Raw genomic sequence first — 24919 nt, 5'->3', positions numbered from 1 at the left:
CTTTCAGACAAATACAATCAGAGTTATATTAATAAATGTTCTGACTCTACCAGGCTTTATAATGGCAGTCAATGACTGGTTTCTGTTTAGTCCATAAAAGTGCATCTATCCATCATAAAAGTGCATCCATCCATCATAAAAGTGCATCTATCCATCATAAAAGTGCATCCATCCATCATAAAAGTGCATCTATCATCATAAAAGTGCATCTATCTATCATAAAAGTGCATCTATCATCATAAAAGTGCATCTGTTCATCATAAAAGTGCATCTATCCATCATAAAAGTGCATCTATTCATCATAAAAGTGCATCTTTTCATCATAAAAGTGCATCTATTCATCATAAAAGTGCATCTTTTCATCATAAAAGTGCATCTTTTCATCATAAAAGTGCATCTTTTCATCATAAAAGTGCATCTATCCATCATAAAAGTGCATCCATCCATTATAAAAGTTAATCTCGTCATCATAAAAGTGCATCCATAGATGACTAGATTAACTTTTATGATGTATAGATGCACTTTTATGATGACTAGATTAACTTTTATGACGATAGATGCACTTTTATGACGGATAGATGCACCTTTATAATGGATGGATGCACTTTTCTGAGCTTCAAACTCATTAGCCCTGTTCACTGCCATTATAAAGCTGGGAAGAGCCAGGACATTTATCAATATAACTTTGATTGTATTTGTCTGAGACTGAAAAAAAAAAATATATATATATAGGATAGGCTGTCAATAGGTCAATTTCTACCCATTTTTTTGGGCGAACTATCCCTTTAAAATCTCTATGGCTAAGACTTGGTTATTAGCGACATCGGTGGCCGTTGAGTGAACTGCAGCCATTGTTGCATGTTTTCGTCAGCACACACATACACACACGAGAGAGAGATTCAAGGCCCAACATACTCACAAGGCTTAGTTCTTTGCTTTGTCTTTGCTTAGAAGTACAAAAAGACGTTAGAAATGACAACATTTACTGTTAATTCTGTTAACAAACACCCAGACGCCTCCTCGCTGCTGAAGCGGCCTTTAGATGAACATGTGCATGTCTTCTCAAATAACATGACAGCGCCAGCGGTGAGAAAACAGCAGTCCAGAAAGCCATCATGTCGACAGATGAGGTAAGTTAAATGACGCTGTTATGATATTTTAATTTATATATTTGAGACTAGGCTATGTCTGGCTATGTGAGACTGTAGTTTGAGTTACACTGCAAAACATGCTACTTACTAGTTACTAAATACTACATACTCAGTATTTTTGTCTTGTTTCTAGTCCAAACATCTAACAATTCTTAAAACAAGAAGTCTGGCTATGAGACTTTAGTTTTTGAGTTAATCCCTTCTTGGCTTGACTCTATCTTGAAGCATTTCCAGATTAGCATTGTTCATGCCACTGTTATATACAGGACATTTATTTGTGTATTTTAGCTTTTGTTGTAGTTTGCTGTGCTTTTGTTATGCTAAAATCAGTCATCAGGCGTTCATAGACAACCTAGGAATCTTCTTTGTTTTTTGGTGTGTTTTTTTTTTGGCGAATGCTTTTCACACATTGGCAGTAATAAAGTGATCAAATGAATGAATATATTCCCATTAAGTCAATATTTGACACTCAAACTCATTTTGAGATATAAAGTCAGATTGTGAGACATAATGTCATTGTGACATTTTAAGTTCCTTTTTGATTATTAAAGTCAAAATGACACAATGTCACATTTTGTGATTATAAAGTAATGCTATAAAGTCTCAATTTTAAATTATAATTTCAGATTCTTGAAATGCCTCAAACATGATAGAAAGTCTGAAACTTTGTATTTATCAAGATAGTTATGATTTTAGTATGTTTTATGTCTATATTATGATGAATATGCTTCTGTTTGTGTGTGTGTGTGTGTGTGTGTCTGTCTTTGTTTTTCTTTCTTTTGTTCATTCCTTCTCAAATTCAAATTCTGTTGTTTGTTGTTCCCTGTCGTATGTACATTCAGCCATAAAAAACAAACAAAACAAAAACATATATATATATATATATATATATATACAGATCAGGGATAACATTATGACCTAATATTGTGTTGGTCCCCCTGACCCATGAGGCATCGACTCCGCTAGACCCCTGAAGGTGTGCTGTGGTATCTGGCACCAAGATGTTAGCAGCAGATCCTTTAAGTCTTGTAAGTTGTGAGGTGAGGCCTCCATGGATGGGACTTGTTTGTTCAGCTCATCCCACAGATGCTCGATTGGATTGAGATCTGGGGAATCTGGAGGCCGAGTCGACGCCTCAAACTGGTTGTTGTGCTCCTCAAACCATTCCTGAAGCATTTGTGCTTTGTGTCAGGAGCATTATCCTGCTGGAAGAGCCACAGCCACCAGAATACCGTTTCCATGAAAGGCTGAACATGGTCTCAGCAATGCTTAGGTAGGTGGAGCGTGTCAAAGGAACATCCACATGGATGGAGGACCCAAGGTTTCCCAGCAGAACATTGGCCAAAGCATCACACTGCCTCCGCCGGCTCGCCTTCTTCCCATAGTGCATCCTGGGGCCATGTGTTCCCCAGGTAAGCCACACACACACACACCCGGCCATCCACGTGATGTAAAAGAACACGTGATTCCTCAGACCAGGCCTCCTTCTTCCATTGCTCCGTGGTCCAGTTCTGATGCTCACGTGCCACTGTTGGTGCTTTTGGCGGGGTCAGGGGTCAGAGGTCACCCTGACTGGTCAGCGGCTATGCCGCCCCATACGCAACAAACTGAGCTGCTCTGTGTATTCTGACAGCTTTCTATCAGAACCAGCATTAACTTCTGGAGCAGTTTGAGCTCCAGTAGCTCGTCTGTTTGATCGGACCCCACGGGCCAGCCTTCGCTCCCCACGGTCATCAATGAGCCTTGGCCGCCCATGACCCTGTGGCCGGTTCTCCACTGGTCCTTCCTTGGAGCACTTTTGATAGATACTGACCACTGCAGACCGGGAACAGCCCACAAGAGCTGCAGTTTTGGAGATGCTCTGACCCAGTCGTCTAGCCGTCACAATCTGGCCAAACTCGCTCAAATCCTGCTTCTAACACATTAACTTTGAGGACAAAATGTTCACTTGCTGCCTAATATATCCCACCCACTAACAGGAGAAGAAGTTTGCAAATAGATTTTACCAGGAACAAAGCACAACAAAATAAAGCAGGGTAAATCATTTGTAAGGGTACTGAATGTCTAACCAGCCATTTAAAGGTCAAGTCTAGAAAGATATCGATCAGATTAGAGTACAGTTTTTTTTTCTCTCCAATTTACAGTATGTTCATTGCCTGTAGCTCAGCGACCAGACCAGTACTGATCAAAAAACATATTGCTGTACATAATGCCTCACAGTCATATAGTAAGTGCATGTGTTGGTCAAAATACTGGTACATAGGTGCTTTTTAACCCTCCCTCTTAACTTTTAGTCTTGTGTTGTTCCCTTTCAAGTTCACTGCTTTAGTGTGGACTCTCTCTGAGGACCCGAAGTCTCTCAAACCTGCTTTAATGTGGAGGTTTAGTTCTCCAGTCGGACCACTTCATATTAGTGAACAACTGAGGAACCTAAAGAAAGAGGAACAGGAAGCTTCCTGATACATAGAGAAATTTGTTGATCTGGACAGTTTTATTCACTAAATTTGTCGTGAAATGGAAGGGAAATGGCTTCTCAAGCAAGAGAAAAATGTAGGGTGGGACTTTTTTAATCGATTGGGAACTGATTGAATAAGGTTTGGTTTGCTTTGCTGCGATCTTATGTGATCAGTTTGTCCGGCTCTTGCACCAGAAAACACATCATTAGAGCACTGATGGTGTGTGAATTTGAATTGCTCTGTCTTCTCCAAAATAAATCACATTTTTGAGGGCCTGAACATGCTCGGAAACACATGAAACATTGCACACACTTCAAAAGTGGCGAACATTTACATCTGATATGGATTTCAGAATTAGTTGTGGCAAAATGGCTCAATAGCACCACCTACAAAATTGCACAAGCTATTTTTCTCGTATAAGTATGTAATTCGGTAGACACATGTAACAGCCCAATACCAGCAAAAAGTCCCAAAACCCAACAGCAAGTGAGATATTTTGAATTTTCTTTTTTGCAGTTCCTGCCTTTTCCAGATGTTGTAGAGATTTAATCAGATCAACATCACATTTAGTCTAATCAAAAGGCCTTGCTGATGTTAAATGGTGAAGATCTTGAGTTTTTGTTGAAGGGCTTGTCTGTGGCGGCCTGACAAAGTTTGATGTTTCACCATAAAACAGGAATTTGTTGATGTCCGATCTACCCCAAACTTCACGTGTTTTATTATTATTTTTATCATTATTAAGCCCCATTGACATTTCATGGTGACCCAATTCTGATTTTTCCCTGTCTTGTGGCACAGATCGGATATGCAGGTGAACGTGTAAGCAGGAAAGAAAAGATCAGATTGGATTCAGGCCTCACTCATATGTGGTAACAAATCCGATATGATTCGGATATGTGCATTTGCGTCTGTCATGTAAGAGGTCAAATATTCCCCAGGAAATGACAGTCGTACGTCATTGAAAAAGGGACGGCAAATGATGTCTACTTAGGTCACATGACACTAATGGAGCAATGGAAGACGAAGGCAATGTTTTGCTGACTTTTAAAGATTTGAAACATTAAATATAATAATCTTGTCCGCATCTAGCCTGGATGCCAGCCGAACTCAGCCCCGTCCACAAAATCTTTAGTTCGTGCAGTTCGGTCTGGCCTCGCTCCATAGAGGAGTAATTATCCCTGAACAGAAACCGTTCGGACAGATGATCAACAGAACCGTAATCATCACGTCATCAAAGGGGCTTGGATTATATTTGTTTGAATCCTAAACGGAGAGCTTGTTCGTATCTGTTCGATGATCATGTTGGGTAAGTACTCTGTGTATCATTCAATTATTTTATTTTTTTACAACACCGGGAAAGATCGTTTATTCCAGCGCGCGTGCAGACAGGGTTGCCAAGTTTTTACAACAAAACCTGGCAACTACTAGCCCTAAACACTAGCTTCTCGGGGGGTTCTCCGGGGAAAAAATGGTGTTTGGGGGGTAAAATGTGTGTTATTTTGGCAAGGTTGCTGCTAAAATTCGCACTCATGTGTCTACATATTAAATAATAGTCGCTTCAACCCGCGGACTTAGAAAACAACTCGTGGAAAAAACCGCGGACATGGCAACACAGTGCAGTTGAGCTTTGTTGACATTTGACAACTAACGTTATGCGTTGCTTCGTTGCTCTGATTGGCTGTTGGTCTGTCCAATTGAGGTCTTTCCTGGTTGGGTTGAAACACGCCCCATAATCACAGCCCAATGGAGCATCAGACTCATATTCTGACTAGAGCTGATTAAGACCACGTCAGGCTAGTCTGCATCCATTTCATATCCTGCCGTTTAATTTCTTTTTCCGGGTCAACATCTTGGGCTGTCGCCGTTCCGTTGTACAGTGTAAATTAGGGCTGCACGATTTGGGGAAAATATATAATTGCGATTATTCTGGGTAAAATTGCGATTGCGATTTAAAATGCGATTATTGTTATTATTATTTTTTACAAATGAAAAGCGTGTGTATATAACTGTGTTTTTATATTAACGTGACTAATAATAATTATTATGATTATTATTACTGCTAAAAATATTTGTAAAAATAAGAAATATTACCATTACAATAACATTTTTATAATTACAAATAAAAAAGAGTATGTCAGAATAAATATAACAATATAATACTAATACTAATTATTATTATTATTTTGTAATATTTTAAAGAACTTATTTTACAAAAAAAAAAAAAAAATGCTGGGTTACCTATTAATATGCAGACAGCCTATGACTAAAAAAAATTAGAAAGGTCTAAGCCTAAGAAGTTATTGTAATATATATATATATATATATATATATATATAAGTATTTTTTTATTTTTATTGATTAGCCAAACGTTTTTAATTCATACTGAAAGCCAGAGGGCGCCCTCGAGCGGAAAACGCCACATTTGCGTCAGAGAAGTAATTGACGTTAGTTTTCAGGAAATCCATGATGTGAAGCTAACGCTGTGTAAACAGAAGATAGAGACGCTTTGATTAAACATGACGACAATAAACACGACTGCAGCAAAATATGGAGTATTTGAGTTCTTCAAGCCGTCAAGGGTATTTTCATAATAATAAAGTGTATTATAATGCAGTGCTGATTGGCATAGAATACTATAAAATAACGCATCGTCTGCCTCACTCTGATGAGAAGCCACATCAGCTCACTCGACTGACGATATGAACTGAGGTAAAACATGTTATTAAACGTCTTTTGTTGAACAGGTTTATGAACGCTTTACTAGTTTGTGAAGATGTATGACTCGTGTTGCTTTTTCAAACGCACGTTATGAGCAACTTTCAGACGGAGCAGCGTTTATCACAGAGCAGCTCTTCGCTAAGTTAACACACTGGGCATTTATTTATTTAATTAAAATCGCAGCCTTTGAGCTTTCATAATCGCACACAAGCCAAATCGCGATTGCGGTTCGATTTCGATTAATCGTGCAGCCCTAGTGTAAATGCAAATATCGGATACGCGTTGCTTTTAAAAGATGGTGTAAGTGGGTCGTCAAAAAAATCTGATATAGTCACCAGATCAAAATTGTGCATCAAGACCTGCAGTGTAACTGTGGCTCCTGGCCTGAAGACATCTACACGCCGATATCCAGTTATGGTCATAGCGCCACCTGCTGGCAACAGGAAATGACATGTTTTACTCTGTAATTGACTCCTCATTGAGATTTAACCAGATCATCATCAGATTTGGTCAGTCTAATGTTTAGTTTTCCTAAAGGGGCTGTGGTATGGGTGCGCTGGCCTTTTTTGATTCAAGATTATGAGGGCATATTAATTATATATATTTTTTATAAATAATGGTTTGCACCATATTAGATAAATCACCATATAAAGCATTATGTAGCAATATTCCATACAAATAAGAATTATAAGGCACTTCCATGTTGTCAAAATGAAGCCATGTCATTAAATAGATGGTAGATTTCCGTGGTGTGCTAGTTAGTTCTCTTTCATTCTACAATGAGTGTACAGCACTGTAACACTCATTATTGGATGGCATTGAACTACACTAACTTCTGTTCTCAGCATTTCTATCAGGCGATCGATATGGACCGTGCATACACCTGTCTGGCTTGTTCCTTTCCAAGATATAGATTATTAATAAAGGAAAAGTTCAATCTGTTTCAGCCTTGTCCCTATTCAATGCTAGTCAATACATTAGAAGTTACCAAACTCTAAACCTTTTGTTATTTAAGTGATCTAAAAAACTAAAAAACTTTAATGATATAACTTTCAGGTCATATAAATCAGGAATTCACCCTCGCCGTTCAAAGTTTATCTCCATGAAGCTTTCTTCCTCTCTCAAGACTAAAACCGTTCAAGGTTCATGCTAGCCGTAGTCATGAATGCTAAACAATGGTCTAATTTAGGAGCAGTGTTCCATGAAGCTCTGTACAACAGTTCATAAATTACAAACATAAAAATGCCCGTCAGTCTGAATGGAAGAAAGATTGAATCTCATTCCATTACCACGACACCACATTCTGACTGAGAGCATCGAAATAAGAATACAAAGAATCCGGACAATAATAAGATGCTTCACTTCTTTATCTCTGACAAGCAGAACATTGACAAAACTATATACGGTGTTATCAGACAAGTTAAAGTCAAAGGCAATGCTCTGTTTTAAGGTAGATAGTCAAATGCAGTTGCTGAATTCTCACTACTTTTTGCACTGTTCAAAACTTTGGGCTCTGCAAGATTTTTTTATCAAAATTGTCAAAAATGATTATAAAATATTGGTAAATTCAAATAACTGCTGTTCTTTTGAACTTTCTGTCCATTAAAGAATCCTGAAAAAAACTGTTTCTGCAGAAATTTGAGCATCAACTGTTTTCTCCATTGATAAAAATAAATGTTTTTTGAGCACTAAATCAGCATATTAGAATGATTTCTGAAAGAACATGTGACCGTGAAGAGTAATGGTTGTTAAACATTCAGCTTTTCCATCACAGGACATCACATTTTAAAATGTATTATAATAGAAAATCACAATATTACTGTTTCTGTATTTTTTATCAAACATTTGCAGTCATGGTGAGCATAATGCTGTGTTCAGACCGAACGCAAATAGAGTGCCAAATATCATCAAGATCATTTTGAACTGGATGCACATATAAAGCTAGCGTTTAAAGCTATATAGATGCACGTTTGAGGTACTCAAGATGCCAGAGTTCAGATTTTTCAAATTGGCCGTCAGATGCAAATTGCTCAAAAAGCACCAAATAAAATCATTTGCTCAATTCCGTTGTGGTTCGATTCCGTTGTGTTGTGGCTCGATTCTGTTGTGCTGTGGCTCGATTCCGTTGTGTTGTGGCTCGATTCTGTTGCGCTGTGGCTCGATTCTGTTGCGCTGTGGCTCGATTCTGTTGTGTTGTGGCTCGATTCTGTTGCGCTGTGGCTCGATTCTGTTGTGTTGTGGCTCGATTCTGTTGTGTTGTGGCTCGATTCTGTTGTGTTGTGGCTCAATTCTGTTGCGCTGTGGCTCGATTCTGTTGTGTTGTGGCTCGATTCTGTTGTGTTGTGGCTCGATTCTGTTGCGCTGTGGCTCGATTCTGTTGCGCTGTGGCTCGATTCTGTTGTGTTGTGGCTCGATTCTGTTGCGCTGTGGCTCGATTCTGTTGTGTTGTGGCTCGATTCTGTTGTGTTGTGGCTCGATTCTGTTGTGTTGTGGCTCGATTCTGTTGCGCTGTGGCTCGATTCTGTTGTGTTGTGGCTCGATTCTGTTGTGTTGTGGCTCGATTCTGTTGCGCTGTGGCTCGATTCTGTTGCGCTGTGGCTCGATTCTGTTGTGCTGTGGCTCGATTCTGTTGTGTTGTGGCTCGATTCTGTTGTGTTGTGGCTCGATTCCGTTGTGTTGTGGCTCGATTCCGTTGTGTTGTGGCTCGATTCTGTTGCGCTGTAGCTCGATTCTGTTGCGTTGTGGCTCGATTCTGTTGTGTTGTGGCTCGATTCTGTTGCGTTGTGGCTCGATTCTGTTGCGCTGTGGCTCGATTCTGTTGCGCTGTGGCTCGATTCTGTTGCGCTGTGGCTCGATTCTGTTGTGTTGTGGCTCGAGTCTGTTGTGTTGTGGCTCGATTTTGTTGCGCTGTGGCTCGATTCTGTTGTGTTGTGGCTCGATTCCGTTGTGTTGTGGCTCGATTCTGTTGCGCTGTGGCTCGATTCTGTTGTGTTGTGGCTCGATTCCGTTGTGTTGTGGCTCGATTCTGTTGCGCTGTGGCTCGATTCTGTTGTGTTGTGGCTCGATTCCGTTGTGTTGTGGCTCGATTCTGTTGCGCTGTGGCTCGATTCTGTTGCGCTGTGGCTCGATTCCGTTGTGTTGTGGCTCGATTCTGTTGCGCTGTGGCTCGATTCTGTTGTGTTGTGGCTCGATTCCGTTGCGCTGTGGCTCGATTCCGTTGTGTTGTGGCTCGATTCTGTTGCGCTGTGGCTCGATTCCGTTGCGTTGTGGCTCGATTCTGTTGCGCTGTGGCTCGATTCCGTTGTGTTGTGGCTCGATTCTGTTGCGCTGTGGCTCGATTCCGTTGTGTTGTGGCTCGATTCCGTTGCGCTGTGGCTCGATTCCGTTGTGTTGTGGCTCGATTCTGTTGCGCTGTGGCTCGATTCTGTTGTGTTGTGGCTCGATTCCGTTGCGCTGTGGCTCGATTCCGTTGTGTTGTGGCTCGATTCTGTTGCGCTGTGGCTCGATTCTGTTGTGTTGTGGCTCGATTCCGTTGTGTTGTGGCTCGATTCTGTTGCGCTGTGGCTCAATTCCGTTGTGCTGTGGCTCGATTCTGTTGCGCTGTGGCTCGATTCTGTTGTGTTGTGGCTCGATTCCGTTGTGTTGTGGCTCGATTCCGTTGCGCTGTGGCTCGATTCCGTTGCGCTGTGGCTCGATTCCGTTGCGCTGTGGCTCGATTCCGTTGCGCTGTGGCTCGATTCTGTTGCGCTGTGGCTCGATTCCGTTGTGTTGTGGCTCGATTCCGTTGCGCTGTGGCTCGATTCCGTTGCGCTGTGGCTCGATTCCGTTGCGCTGTGGCTCGATTCCGTTGCGTTGTGGCTCGATTCAGTTGCGCTGTGGCTCGATTCTGTTGCGCTGTGGCTCAATTCCGTTGCGCTGTGGCCCCGATTCTGTTGTGTTGTGGCTCGATTCTGTTGCGCTGTGGCTCGATTCCGTTGTGCTGTGGCTCGATTCCGTTGTGTTGTGGCTCGATTCTGTTGTGTTGTGGCTCGATTCTGTTGCGCTGTGGCTCGATTCTGTTGCGCTGTGGCTCGATTCTGTTGCGTTGTGGCTCGATTCTGTTGTGTTGTGGCTCGATTCTGTTGTGTTGTGGCTCGATTCCGTTGTGTTGTGGCTCGATTCCGTTGTGCTGTGGCTCGATTCTGTTGCGCTGTGGCTCGATTCTGTTGCGCTGTGGCTCGATTCTGTTGCGTTGTGGCTCGATTCTGTTGTGTTGTGGCTCGATTCTGTTGTGTTGTGGCTCGATTCTGTTGCGCTGTGGCTCGATTCTGTTGCGTTGTGGCTCGATTCTGTTGAGTTGTGGCTCGATTCTGTTGCGTTGTGGCTCGATTCTGTTGCGCTGTGGCTCGATTCTGTTGCGCTGTGGCTCGATTCTGTTGTGTTGTGGCTCGAGTCTGTTGTGTTGTGGCTCGATTCTGTTGCGCTGTGGCTCGATTCTGTTGCGCTGTGGCTCGATTCTGTTGTGTTGTGGCTCGATTCCGTTGTGTTGTGGCTCGATTCTGTTGCGCTGTGGCTCGATTCTGTTGTGTTGTGGCTCGATTCCGTTGTGTTGTGGCTCGATTCTGTTGCGCTGTGGCTCGATTCTGTCGCGCTGTGGCTCGATTCCGTTGTGTTGTGGCTCGATTCTGTTGCGCTGTGGCTCGATTCTGTTGTGTTGTGGCTCGATTCCGTTGCGCTGTGGCTCGATTCCGTTGTGTTGTGGCTCGATTCTGTTGCGCTGTGGCTCGATTCCGTTGTGTTGTGGCTCGATTCCGTTGCGCTGTGGCTCGATTCCGTTGTGTTGTGGCTCGATTCTGTTGCGCTGTGGCTCGATTCTGTTGTGTTGTGGCTCGATTCCGTTGTGTTGTGGCTCGATTCTGTTGCGCTGTGGCTCAATTCCGTTGCGCTGTGGCTCGATTCCGTTGTGCTGTGGCTCGATTCCGTTGTGTTGTGGCTCGATTCCGTTGTGCTGTGGCTCGATTCCGTTGTGCTGTGGCTCGATTCCGTTGTGCTGTGGCTCGATTCTGTTGTGTTGTGGCTCGATTCCGTTGCGCTGTGGCTCGATTCCGTTGCGCTGTGGCTCGATTCCGTTGCGTTGTGGCTCGATTCCGTTACGCTGTGGCTCGATTCTGTTGTGGTGTGGCTCGATTCTGTTGCGCTGTGGCTCGATGCTGTTGCGCTGTGGCTTGATTCCGTTGTGCTGTGGCTCGATTCCGTTGTGCTGTGGCTTGATTCCGTTGTGCTGTGGCTCGATTCCGTTGCGCTGTGGCTCGATTCCGTTGCGCTGTGGCTTGATTCCGTTGTGCTGTGGCTCGATTCCGTTGTGCTGTGGCTCGATTCCGTTGTGCTGTGGCTCGATTCCGTTGCGTTGTGGCTCGATTCCGTTGTGTTGTGGCTCGATTCCGTTGTGTTGTGGCTCGATTCCGTTATGTTGTGGCTCGATTCCGTTGTGTTGTGGCTCGATTCCGTTGTGTTGTGGCTCGATTCTGTTGTGCTGTGGCTCGATTCTGTTGTGTTGTGGCTCGATTCCGTTGTGTTGTGGCTCCGTTGTGTTGTGGCTCGATTCTGTTGTGGCTCGATTCTGTTGTGCTGTGGCTCGATTCTGTTGTGTTGTGGCTCGATTGTGTTGTGGCTCGATTCCGTTGTGTTGTGGCTCGATTCTGTTGTGCTGTGGCTCGATTCTGTTGTGTTGTGGCTCGATTCCGTTGTGTTGTGGCTCGATTCCGTTGTGTTGTGGCTCGATTCCGTTGCGCTGTGGCTCGATTCCGTTGCGCTGTGGCTCGATTCCGTTGCGCTGTGGCTCGATTCCGTTGCGCTGTGGCTCGATTCCGTTGCGCTGTGGCTCGATTCCGTTGCGCTGTGGCTCGATTCTGTTGTGCTGTGGCTCGATTCCGTTGTGTTGTGGCTCGATTCCGTTGCGTTGTGGCTCGATTCCGTTGCGCTGTGGCTCGATTCCGTTGCGCTGTGGCTCGATTCCGTTGCGCTGTGGCTCGATTCCGTTGCGTTGTGGCTCGATTCAGTTGCGCTGTGGCTCGATTCCGTTGCGCTGTGGCTCAATTCCGTTGCGCTGTGGCCCCGATTCTGTTGCGTTGTGGCTCGATTCTGTTGCGCTGTGGCTCGATTCCGTTGTGCTGTGGCTCGATTCCGTTGCGCTGTGGCTCGATTCTGTTGTGCTGTGGCTCGATTCTGTTGTGCTGTGGCTCGATTCTGTTGTGTTGTGGCTCGATTCCGTTATGCTGTGGCTCGATTCCGTTGTGCTGTGGCTCGATTCTGTTGTGCTGTGGCTCGATTCTGTTGTGCTGTGGCTCGATTCCGTTGCGCTGTGGCTCGATTCCGTTGTGCTGTGGCTCGATTCTGTTGTGCTGTGGCTCGATTCCGTTGCGCTGTGGCTCGATTCCGTTGTGCTGTGGCTCGATTCCGTTGTGTTGTGGCTCGATTCCGTTGTGCTGTGGCTCGATTCCGTTGTGCTGTGGCTCGATTCCGTTGTGCTGTGGCTCGATTCTGTTGTGTTGTGGCTCGATTCCGTTGCGCTGTGGCTCGATTCCGTTGCGCTGTGGCTCGATTCCGTTGCGTTGTGGCTCGATTCCGTTACGCTGTGGCTCGATTCTGTTGTGGTGTGGCTCGATTCTGTTGCGCTGTGGCTCGATGCTGTTGCGCTGTGGCTTGATTCCGTTGTGCTGTGGCTCGATTCCGTTGTGCTGTGGCTTGATTCCGTTGTGCTGTGGCTCGATTCCGTTGCGCTGTGGCTCGATTCCGTTGCGCTGTGGCTTGATTCCGTTGTGCTGTGGCTCGATTCCGTTGTGCTGTGGCTCGATTCCGTTGTGCTGTGGCTCGATTCCGTTGCGTTGTGGCTCGATTCCGTTGTGTTGTGGCTCGATTCCGTTGTGTTGTGGCTCGATTCCGTTATGTTGTGGCTCGATTCCGTTGTGTTGTGGCTCGATTCCGTTGTGTTGTGGCTCGATTCTGTTGTGCTGTGGCTCAATTCTGTTGTGTTGTGGCTCGATTCCGTTGTGTTGTGGCTCCGTTGTGTTGTGGCTCGATTCTGTTGTGCTGTGGCTCGATTCTGTTGTGTTGTGGCTCGATTGTGTTGTGGCTCGATTCCGTTGTGTTGTGGCTCGATTCCGTTGTGCTGTGGCTCGATTCTGTTGTGTTGTGGCTCGATTCCGTTGTGTTGTGGCTCGATTCCGTTGTGTTGTGGCTCGATTCCGTTGCGCTGTGGCTCGATTCCGTTGCGCTGTGGCTCGATTCCGTTGCGCTGTGGCTCGATTCCGTTGCTCTGTGGCTCGATTCCGTTGCGCTGTGGCTCGATTCCGTTGCGCTGTGGCTCGATTCCGTTGCGCTGTGGCTCGATTCCGTTGCACTGTGGCTCGATTCCGTTGTGTTGTGGCTCGATTCCGTTGTGTTGTGGCTCGATTCCGTTGTGTTGTGGCTCGATTCTGTTGTGTTGTGGCTCGATTCCGTTGTGCTGTGGCTGGATTCCGTTATGTTGTGGCTCGATTCCGTTGTGTTGTGGCTCGATTCCGTTGTGTTGTGGCTCGATTCTGTTGTGCTGTGGCTCGATTCTGTTGTGTTGTGGCTCGATTCCGTTGCGCTGTGGCTCCGTTGTGTTGTGGCTCGATTCTGTTGTGTTGTGGCTCGATTCTGTTGTGTTGTGGCTCGATTCCGTTGTGTTGTGGCTCCGTTGTGTTGTGGCTCGATTCTGTTGTGTTGTGGCTCGATTCTGTTGTGTTGTGGCTCGATTCCGTTGTGTTGTGGCTCGATTCCGTTGTGCTGTGGCTCGATTCTGTTGTGCTGTGGCTCGATTCCGTTGTGTTGTGGCTCGATTCCGTTGTGTTGTGGCTCGATTCCGTTGTGTTGTGGCTCGATTCTGTTGTGCTGTGGCTCGATTCTGTTGTGTTGTGGCTCGATTCCGTTGTGTTGTGGCTCGATTCCGTTGTGTTGTGGCTCGATTCCGTTGTGTTGTGGCTCGATTCCGTTGTGCTGTGGCTCGATTCTGTTGTGTTGTGGCTCGATTCCGTTGTGTTGTGGCTCGATTCCGTTGTGTTGTGGCTCGATTCCGTTGTGCTGTGGCTCGATTCCGTTGTGTTGTGGCTCGATTCCGTTGTGTTGTGGCTCGATTCTGTTGTGTTGTGGCTCGATTCCGTTGCGCTGTGGCTCGATTCCGTTGTGTTGTGGCTCGATTCCGTTGCGCTGTGGCTCGATTCTGTTGTGTTGTGGCTCGATTCTGTTGTGTTGTGGCTCGATTCCGTTATGTTGTGGCTCGATTCCGTTATGTTGTGGCTCGATTCCGTTATGTTGTGGCTCGATTCCGTTGTACTGTGGCTCGATTCCGTTGTGCTGTGGCTCGATTCTGTTGTGCTGTGGCTCGATTCCGTTGTGTTGTGGCTCGATTCTGTTGTGTTGTGGCTCGATTCCGTTATGTTGTGGCTCGATTCCGTTATGTTGTGGCTCGATTCCGTTATGTTGTGGCTCGATTCCGTTGTACTGTGGCTCGATTCCGTTGTGCTGTGGCTCGATTCTGTTGTGCTGTGGCTCGATTCCGTTGTGTTGTGGCTCGATTCCGTTGTTAATTTAATTCAGGAAGTTTTCTCTCAGAAAAGAACACAAAATGACCATTGACAAATGTATCCAGTTTTAACCGGTTTGGCACAGACGACCCAACATTGGGTTTAATGACCCAGTGTTGGGTAGGTATGTGATGACCCAACAGCTGAGTTACAGAAAAACTACCCAGCACTGAGTAAAAATATTATCAATAACCCAATAAAATGACCCAGCAGGCTGAGCCCAATATTTTTTAGAGTGTGCATAGCTAAAAGGTGCAATGTGTGGATGTAAATCCTGCTGACGTTATTCTGAGAAAATCCTCTATTCTGAGAGCGAGCTCAATTAGCCCTCTGTGCATGAGCTGTTATTTCCAATGGCAACATTATTGCTTGGCTGTGCAGTCCTGTAGTTCAATAACTTTCCTATGCTCTAGGGTTTGCAATCCAATTTGCATCTAACACCGTATTTACATTTGAAATATGCAGACATGAGATGTATATGCATGTTTACATTTACATGTAATTTGCATATTTATAAACGGCATGTATATATTAACATATACTCTATGGCCAGAAGTGTGTGGACACAACACAACCATATGTGATTGTGGAGCATTTATGTTTCAAAACGATTGGCAATAATATAGGGGGTTTTTCTTCTTTTTTTTTTTTTTGCTGATATAACTGCATGCACTTTTCTTGGTGGATTTAGACTGTATTGGAACATGGCTGGAGGGATTTGCTCCCATTCAGACACGAGCAATTGGGTCTGGCATGCAGTCTGTGTCCAATTCATCCCGAAGGTGTTCAGTGGAGTTCAGGTCTGGGCTTTGTGCAAGTCTAGCTCTTCCACAACAGACTCCGTAAATCATTTCTTTATGGCACTTGGTGCACAGAGGTATTATCATGCTGGAGCAGAAAACGGCCCTCCCCAAACTGTTGGCACAATGTCGGAAGCACCAGGATGTCACTGTATGCAGCTGCATTAGGATTCGTCCTTCCTGTTTTAAAGTCACTGTATAGATAGACCTTGCAATAATTCCATACCTGGGGCATTCTCAGAATATGGTCTCATTAAAATCTTTTACTTATGTAAAAAACATCCATCCATCCATCCATCCATCCATCCATCCATCCATCCATCCATCCATCCATCCATCTCTTAAAAGCCAAAGCACCATCCATCCATCCATCCATCCATCCATCCATCCATCCATCCATCCATCTATCTCTTAAAAGCCAAAGCACCATCCATCCATCCATCTCTTAAAAGCCAAAGCACCATCCATCCATCCATCCATCCATCCATCCACCCATCCATCCATCCATCCATCCATCCATCTATCCATCTATCTCTTAAAAGCCAAAGCACCATCCATCCATCCATCCATCCATCTCTTAAAAGCCAAAGCACCATCCATCCATCCATCCATCCATCCATCCATCCATCCATCCATCCATCCATCCATCCATCCATCCATCCATCCATCCATCCATCCATCTCTTTAAAATTTAAAAAGCACCATCCATCCATTCTTCCATCCAATCCTAATTCTATCCAGTTATGTAAAAAATTTGAAAAGAGAAAGAATGTGACAATATACTGTATAAGCACTCAGATTTGTACATATTCTTTGATTCCGCAGCATATACAGATGCTGCTGCACTGTAATATAGATGCACATCTGCATTCAGTTGATTTGACTGTATTGTCTTTATCAAAATGTTGTCCTGAACCAACAATGCACACGTCATATTTACCATTTCATGATTTTGTGCATTGTTTTCCAAAACGTGGCTCATGTTTTCACCTTTAATTAGTCTTGGAATAGGGATATTTTGAAAAACTATTTTGAGCACACATTCCGTACAAATATACAACTTAAACTTAAATTTTTTAGAAATGTGTACCCTCTTTGAATAAAATAGCTTATATATATATATATATATATATATATATATATATATAATATATATATATATATATATATATATATATATATATATATATATATATATATATATATATATATATAATCTCTAATAATATAATCTCCAAATCGCTATATTTATATATTTTATTGTTTAAATGTACTGTGGCCCCGATTTCTTTCCAAACCGCTACAAACGCCGAGCCTGTTTTTAGCCTAAATGCGATATATCTCACCTCGTCTTGAGCCCATGTCCCTTTGAATGTGAAAGTGCCTTTTATTTATTTATATATACACATACCGATCAGGCACAACATTATGACCACTGACAGGCAAAAGTGACTAACACTGATGATCTCTTCATCACGGCTCCTGTTAGTGGGTGGGATAGCAAGTGAACATTTAGTCCTCAAAGTTGATGTGTTAGAAGCAGAATCTATCAAAAGTGGCCCAAAGAAGGAACAGTGGTGAAACATGAAATTTGAACTTGGTGAACAGTTTTGGAGAATTTGATGTTTCTTCATTCGAAGAGATCAGAGCTGCACTTAAAAGATACAAAACTGTAATAAAGTGAGTGCAAACATCAAAATCACCAGATCACATTTATTCAAAACGCTTTAGGGGGTTTATTCGTATATAGTGCATTAATAGTGGGAGAGGCGGGACATGCATGCATTGAAAGTTTTTCCTTATTTTCAAGATGTCAAAATTCAAAACATCAGCTTGTGTGAGAAAACTGAATTCATTTTATGAATACATATTTTGTCACCATATTTTGCTAATGGTCCGCCCGATGCCTTTCACTTTGCAGTGTGGGCAGCGTTCCCGATTCCTCTCAGGCAACAGCTTGCACTTTAATTCCCTCTGGTCTGACCGAGCTCTTACTCAGAGCCCAAAAAGAATCGAGAGGAGCAAGAAGCTGTCATTGCCATCTTTAAACTTTTTTGCCTGGTTAAATGATGCAAAAATTGGCACAACTTCTTCCTGCAGCCATCTTGTCTGAATTGGGTCAACAGAGAATCTTCTTTTTATTTTGGTCCTCCAAATGCTGTAAGCCCATCTACTTAAAACGATTCTCCTCACATGGTTTCATGCAAATTGTGACATATGCATTTCAGGACAGATACATTTGCAACATTGACAAATATATTTGCTAACTGCACAAAAAATGGCACATTATTTAGAATAGATATAGTGAATATAATAGAATAGTGATGTTAATAGGCCCCATTAACTCCTACTAAATACCACCGACATTCTTCACTTTTGTGCTTCGGGATTATTTATTATTATTTAATATTTATTTATTTATTAATTTCATAAAATAAAATGTAGTTTCACTAGATCACTAGTAGAGGTTGACCGATAACCGATTAATCGGCCGATAGTTTTTAAAATGGATACTGGATTTAAAACAAAATTAAAAAAGAACAACAGTAAGTAAAACAGTACTGAAACCATGAAAATGTGCTAAAATTGCATATGTAAATATGAATATATTAAAAATGAGAAGTTCTAACTGAAAAAAAAAAAATCTAAAGAAAATAATTTTAACATTTAAAATATTACTCACTTGAAGTAAATGCATCATGCAATTGTAGTAAAGTTTGTAGATGGGAAGGAAGGAGGCGGGAACCGGCGAACATTCAACAACTTTTATTAAATAAACAACCAAAGTAAACCGCGGGCAGCCCCTCACGGACGACTGCCCACACACACATAACAAAACACAAACAAAACTCAAAGTAAAGTCCAGGCCTGGTCCTCTCTCGTCTTCCTCTGTCTTTGCTCCTCCCTTTATACCGTCACTCCGCCATGGTGAGACGAGACCGGTGTGTCGCGCAGCTGCCGCTCATTACCACGAGGGAGGGAGGGGGAGAGGGGTAGAGAGAGAGAGAGAGAGAGAGAGAGAGAGAGAGAGAGAGAGAGAGAGAGAGAGAGAGAGAGAGAGAGAGAGAGAGAGAGAGAGAGAGAGAGAGAGAGAGAAGAGAGAGAGAGAGAGAGAGAGAGAGAGAGAGAGAGAGAGAGAGAGAGAGAGAGAGAGAGAGAGAGAGAGAGAGAGAGAGAGAGAGAGAGAGAGAGAGAGAGAGAGAGAGAGAGAGAGAGAGAGAGAGAGAGAGAGAGAGAGAAGAGGACGTGTTTGATAATAAAACGAGCTATTAAGAGCACAGTAATCCGCGCGATGGGTAAAAAGGTGGCTTTTGCGCGCGCTGCGAAACGGACCAACTTGCACATTATACTTTAAGCTTTGTGTGCGTGTCTAAACCATCAAATACAAGACAAATAGCCTAAAATGACCGGCTTGGAGAGTATTCACTTAAACAACGTTTTAAATGGGTGTAAATAGTTTGGAGAAATGGGAAAATTAAACTATTAGATCAGAATTCGGTCTTAAAGGAGCAGCGCCTAATAAACCTGCTGACGATTGAGCCATTAATGTGAATCAAACAAAGGCAAAGAGAAAATACTCACAGCTCTTGAATAAATACCTAGCTTTAATCAATGCATACAGTGTTATTTTACATTTCATTTTCCAGGCCATAATGTTAGAAGACCTACTTTAAATGTGGTCACCCTAGGGCACTAAACTGTGTTAATCCGAGCCTGCGAAGGACCCACATTTCAGAGCACACAGCATAGTCATACTAACAGCTAAAAAATGTACATTTTGATTTCAGTGGGCCTTTAATGAGACAGGATACGTGGCATTTAGTCTTAGTTTTAGTTTGCTCCTGGATGCTTATACATTTCATGTGATACACGGTTGGGCAAAAAGTGAAGCATCTCTCAGCCTGACGTCCCTGAGCCCGCTGGGTAGGAAGAGTAATTGGATTTGATGAGAGGGCAGAGAAAAAAGTGTGTGTGTGTGTGTGTGTGTGTGTGTGTGTGTGTGTGTGTACGCATAGATTATCTTAGTCATACCACACACTGCCAGTAAGTTCACAGAGGCTGGCTTTATCGGACTGAGACTGTCCTCTAGAAGGTTTAAACCAATTAGAAATATTGCTATTATATACAGTGAATCTTTAGGATACATTGATAAATTAATGTTTATCTTTATAACCATAAACACTGATTAATGTCAATCGGCCTGTCCAAATGAATGGGCCATTTAATTAATGATAGTCTTCTTTCCCGGCAACCCGGTTCCTGTTAAATGGTCACTTCGAGTGGATTAAAATCTCTGCCCGCTTCAGAGGCCGATGTAACGCTAAATAAATAAGTAACTGATGACACTTGTTCAGCACATGCACATTTTCTCTGCTTGACAGAAACTGGTGCATTTGTTTTAATGATTTTGAGTTCAAATGATATCAGTTTTATCTTGGCTGAAAGTTAAGACAGTTTCTCACACTGTCACTTTAGAGTATAAGCAAGATTTTGTCTTGACTTTAAAAGGGGAGTCCTGCATTCTGCTCTATTTACTCTGTTTAAGAGGTGATTCTCATGATAAACACGGACAAAGTTTCAAAAAAAGAGTTGGACGTGTGACGGAGTATTTCTGTGCTGAATACACTCCTTCAGGATTTAAACAAATTTCAGAAAAGTATGGCCCTGTATGCCATCATAAAGGGAGGAATTCCTTTTATGGGCACTTCTCCTGGATAAGCAAACACACACACACACACACACACACACACACACACACACACACACACACACACACACACACACACACACACACACACACACACACACATTTTTTTTTTTTGTGACACATTCCAGGCGTAATGGATTTTATACTGTACAAACCGTATTTTCCTATCCCCTTGCACTGCCCCTAAACCTACCCAACACACACACACACAAGCACGCACACACACGCACACACGTGCACACACACGTTTGTTTTTGTGACATATGGGGACATTCCATAGGCGTAATAGTTTTAGAAACCGTATTTTCTATCCCCCTACACTGCCCCTAAACCTACCCATCACACACACACACACACACACACACACACACACACACACACACACACACACACACACACACACACACACACAATACGTTGGTGTTGTTCACATTATATGCACTTGCGCATCCATTGCCAACAAAACACACACACATGATGCAGTTTCTCTTAACGCCTGCGGTTTCCTCTCATGACGGGGAAACACACACACACACACACACACGCTCGTTGATGTGTGTGTGTGGGCATGTTTTTGTGACATATGAGGACTCAAATGTGTATAATGCCATGGGCATGACACAGGTATTACAGGAGAGGGTGAAATATGAGGACATTACCCATGGCCCCACTTTACAAAAGGCTTATAAATCACACAGGAGGAGTTTTTATGAGAAAGTAAAAATGCAGAATGTTTCCTGTGATGGGTAGGTTTAGGGGCAGTTTGTGTGTGTGTGTGTGTGTGTGTGTGTGTGTGTGTGTGCGTGTGCGTGTGAGTGTGTGTGTGTGTGTGTGTGTGTGTGTGTGTGTGTGTGTGTGTGTGTGTGTGTGTGTGTGTGTGTGTGTGTGTGTGTGTGTGTGTGTGTGTGTGTGTGTGTGTGTGTCTTTAGCTCCGCCCACTGCACTCCTCCATGAGTTCGGCTGTTTTCAGAAAGAATCAGTTCAGTGTGTCTGTCTTTTATAAATATGATAAACTAAAGACTCTTGTGAGATATGAAGGATCAACACGACTCTACAGATACTCCAGATTAACACCAGACTGGCACAAACTGTGTTTTGGACCCTTTAACATCAGTGGCAATTTTTAAAAACACTGTGAAATAAAAACTGTATGATTAAAATGATTAATTAACATGATTTAATTTCAAGTATCTAGTTGAAAACTGTTAAAATGTGTTTAACTTATTTCAGATCATTATAATGTTTGTCCCACTTTACCATTATAATGAGGCTTTTGTTTAAATCACACAATATTCCTGGCAGCTAAAATAACTAAAGGTGAAAACGATTCGGTAATTAGTATTAAAGCAATAATGTGGGTGCTTTGATGCATGATATTGTTTAAAATACACTGGGTTTAATTTTCAGCCTTTACAATCACTCATAATTAGTTGTATTTAATATTTGAATCTTATTTTTTTCATTAGTGTGCAGCTTGTTTTTGCATTTATATAATTGTAATGTATATCTTAAAAAAAATGATGATTTATAATGATCTGTACGTGTAAAAATGTTAAAATTACTCTCGTTCTTCCCAAGTAGATTAATGTTTGTTGTGTTTCTTACAGTATTCCCATTCAAACACAACAAAAACATTGTAATATATGCAAAGATCAGGCATAATATTGTGCTGGTCCCCCCTGACCTGTAGAGGCATTGACTCCACTAGACCCCTGAAGGTGTGCTGTGGTATCTGGCACCAAGATGTTAGCAGCAGATCCTTTTGTCTTGTAATTTGTGAGGTGGGGTCTCCATGGATCAGACTGGTTTGTTCAGCTCATCCCACAGATGCTCGATTGGATTGAGATCTGGGGAATCTGGAGGCCAAATCGACGCCTCAAACTGGTTGTTGTGCTCCTCAAACCATTCCTGAAGCATTTGTGCTTTGTGTCAGGAGCATTATCCTGCTGGAAGAGCCACAGCCACCAGAATACCGTTTCCATCAAAGGCTGAACATGGTCTCAGCAATGCTTAGGTAGGTGGAGCGTGTCAAAGTAACATCCACATGGATGGAGGACCCAAGGTTTCCCAGCAGAACATTGGCCAAAGCATCACACTGCCTCCGCCGGCTCGCCTTCTTCACATAGTGCATCCTGGGGCCATGTGTTCCCCAGGTAAGCCACACACACACACACACACACCCGGCCATCCACGTGATGTAGAAGAACACATGATTCCTCAGACCAGGCCACCTTCTTCCATTGCTCCGTGGTCCAGTTCTGATGCGCACGTGCCACTGTTGGTGCTTTCGGCGGGGTCAGGGGTCAGAGGTCACCCTGACTGGTCCATACGCCTCAAACTGAGCTGCTCTGTGTATTCTGACAGCTTTCTATCAGAACCAGCATTAACTTCGGGAGCAGTTTGAGCTCCAGTAGCTCGTCTGTTTGATCGGACCCCACGGGCCAGCCTTCGCTCCCCACGTGCATCAATGAGCCTTGGCCGCCCATGACCCTGTGGCCGGTTCTCCACTGGTCCTTCCTTGGAGCACTTTTGATAGATACTGACCACTGCAGACCGGGAACAGCCCACAAGAGCTGCAGATTTGGAGATGCTCTGACCCAGTCGTCTAGCCGTCACAGTTTGGCCCTTGGCCAACTTTGGCTTATTTCTCCTGCTTCACACACATCAACTCTGAGGACAAAATGTTCACTTGCTGCCTAATATATCCCACCCACTAACAGGAGCCGTGATGAAGAGATCATCAGTGTTATTCACTTCACCGGTCATAATGTTATGCCTGATTATTACAGGTAACATAAATAAATACATCTTTCAGTCATTCATCTTTCACTTTGTTTATCAGTTTCTGTATTGTGTCTATTGTACAATGTGTCAAGGGTTTCTCTTAGTTTGCACTCGAGTTGGAGCTCCAGTCTGACATCTGTAACCTCTTGTTCATAACAGATTCAGTGGGTTCTTCTTCCTGCCCATCATTTTGACAGACAGAGTGAGTGCGACTGACAACTTATTTCAAGAGAATTCTTTTGGGGCTGAAGTAATAGATGCCATAATCCCATCGCAGGGCAAGTAACTCGAGAGAGGAAGCTGTGCTATGAGATCTGATTGTTAAGGAGATCTCGTAAGGAAAGTCTTTGACTCTCCTTGAAGCCGCTTTATTGAACCCCTTGGGAAAAAAGGACCGAGTACTTTCCTACAGACCTCCTCACCTGTGACCCTGAGAATATGTCACAGCTAGCATGCTATAGATAGAGCTGACATCACTTGCCTGCCAGCTGGGATTAAATTACTATCATAATCTCTTTTGTTGTTTTTTGTTTTGTTTTATGAATTATGAAAAATTAGGGCTTAATTTTTTGGGGAATGTGCAAAAAGTCCCTATATGCATAACACAGCTAGAAGATCAGAAATAAACCTGCTGAGGATATATAAAAATATATACCGATCAGACATACACACTGATGATCTCTTCATCACGGCTCCTGTTAGTGGGTGGGATATATTAGGCAGCAAGTGAACATTATGTTTTAAAAGTTGATGTGTTAGAAGCAGGAGAAATGGGCAAGCGTAAGGATTTGAGCGAGTTTGGCCAGATTGTGATGGCTAGACGACTGGGTCAGAGCATCTCCAAAACTGCAGCTCTTGTGGGCTGTTCCCGGTCTGCAGTGGTCAGTATCTATCAAAAGTGCTCCAAGGAAGGACCAGTGGAGAACCGGCCACAGGGTCATGGGCGGCCAAGGCTCATTGATGCACGTGGGGAGCGAAGGCTGGCCCGTGGGGTCCGATCAAACAGACGAGCTACTGGAGCTCAAACTGCTCCCGAAGTTAATGCTGGTTCTGATAGAAAGCTGTCAGAATACACAGAGCAGCTCAGTTTGAGGCGTATGGACCAGTCAGGGTGACCTCTGACCCCTGACCCCGCCGAAAGCACCAACAGTGGCACGTGAGCATCAGAACTGGACCACGGAGCAATGGAAGAAGGTGGCCTGGTCTGAGGAATCACGTGTTCTTCTACATCACGTGGATGGCCGGGTGTGTGTGTGTGTGTGTGTGTGTGTGGCTTACCTGGGGAACACATGGCCCCAGGATGCACTATGGGAAGAAGGCGAGCCGGCGGAGGCAGTGTGATGCTTTGGCCAATGTTCTGCTGGGAAACCTTGGGTCCTCCATCCATGTGGATGTTACTTTGACACGCTTCACCTACCTAAGCATTGCTGAGACCATGTTCAGCCTTTGATGGAAACGGTATTCTGGTGGCTGTGGCTCTTCCAGCAGGATAATGCTCCTGACACAAAGCACAAGTGCTTCAGGAATGGTTTGAGGAGCACAACAACCAGTTTGAGGCGTCGATTTGGCCTCCAGATTCCCCAGATCTCAATCCAATCGAGCATCTGTGGGATGAGCTGGACAAACAAGTCCGATCCATGGAGGCCCCACCTCACAACTTACAGGACTTAAAGGATCAGCTGCTAACATCTTGGTGCCAGATACCACAGCACACCTT

General features: G+C 43.7%; 1 long non-coding RNA gene across 2 annotated transcripts in view; it reads left to right on the top strand.

Moving 5' to 3' along the window:
- The first annotated feature begins 905 nt into the window (after positions 1-905).
- Positions 906-24919, top strand: part of LOC137089908 (uncharacterized) — a 101223-nt gene continuing 77209 nt past the window's right edge. For both annotated transcript variants that reach the window (XR_010907793.1, XR_010907792.1), the window contains exon 1: positions 906-1130. This is a non-coding gene — a long non-coding RNA (uncharacterized lncRNA). The remainder of the gene's footprint in view (positions 1131-24919) is intronic.

This window comes from Pseudorasbora parva, chromosome 9 (assembly GCF_024679245.1).
Source record: "Pseudorasbora parva isolate DD20220531a chromosome 9, ASM2467924v1, whole genome shotgun sequence".
Classification (NCBI taxonomy): Eukaryota; Metazoa; Chordata; class Actinopteri; order Cypriniformes; family Gobionidae; genus Pseudorasbora; species Pseudorasbora parva.
The sequence above is the reverse complement of the archived record's forward strand: the minus strand, read 5'-3'. Positions and strand labels throughout refer to the sequence as shown.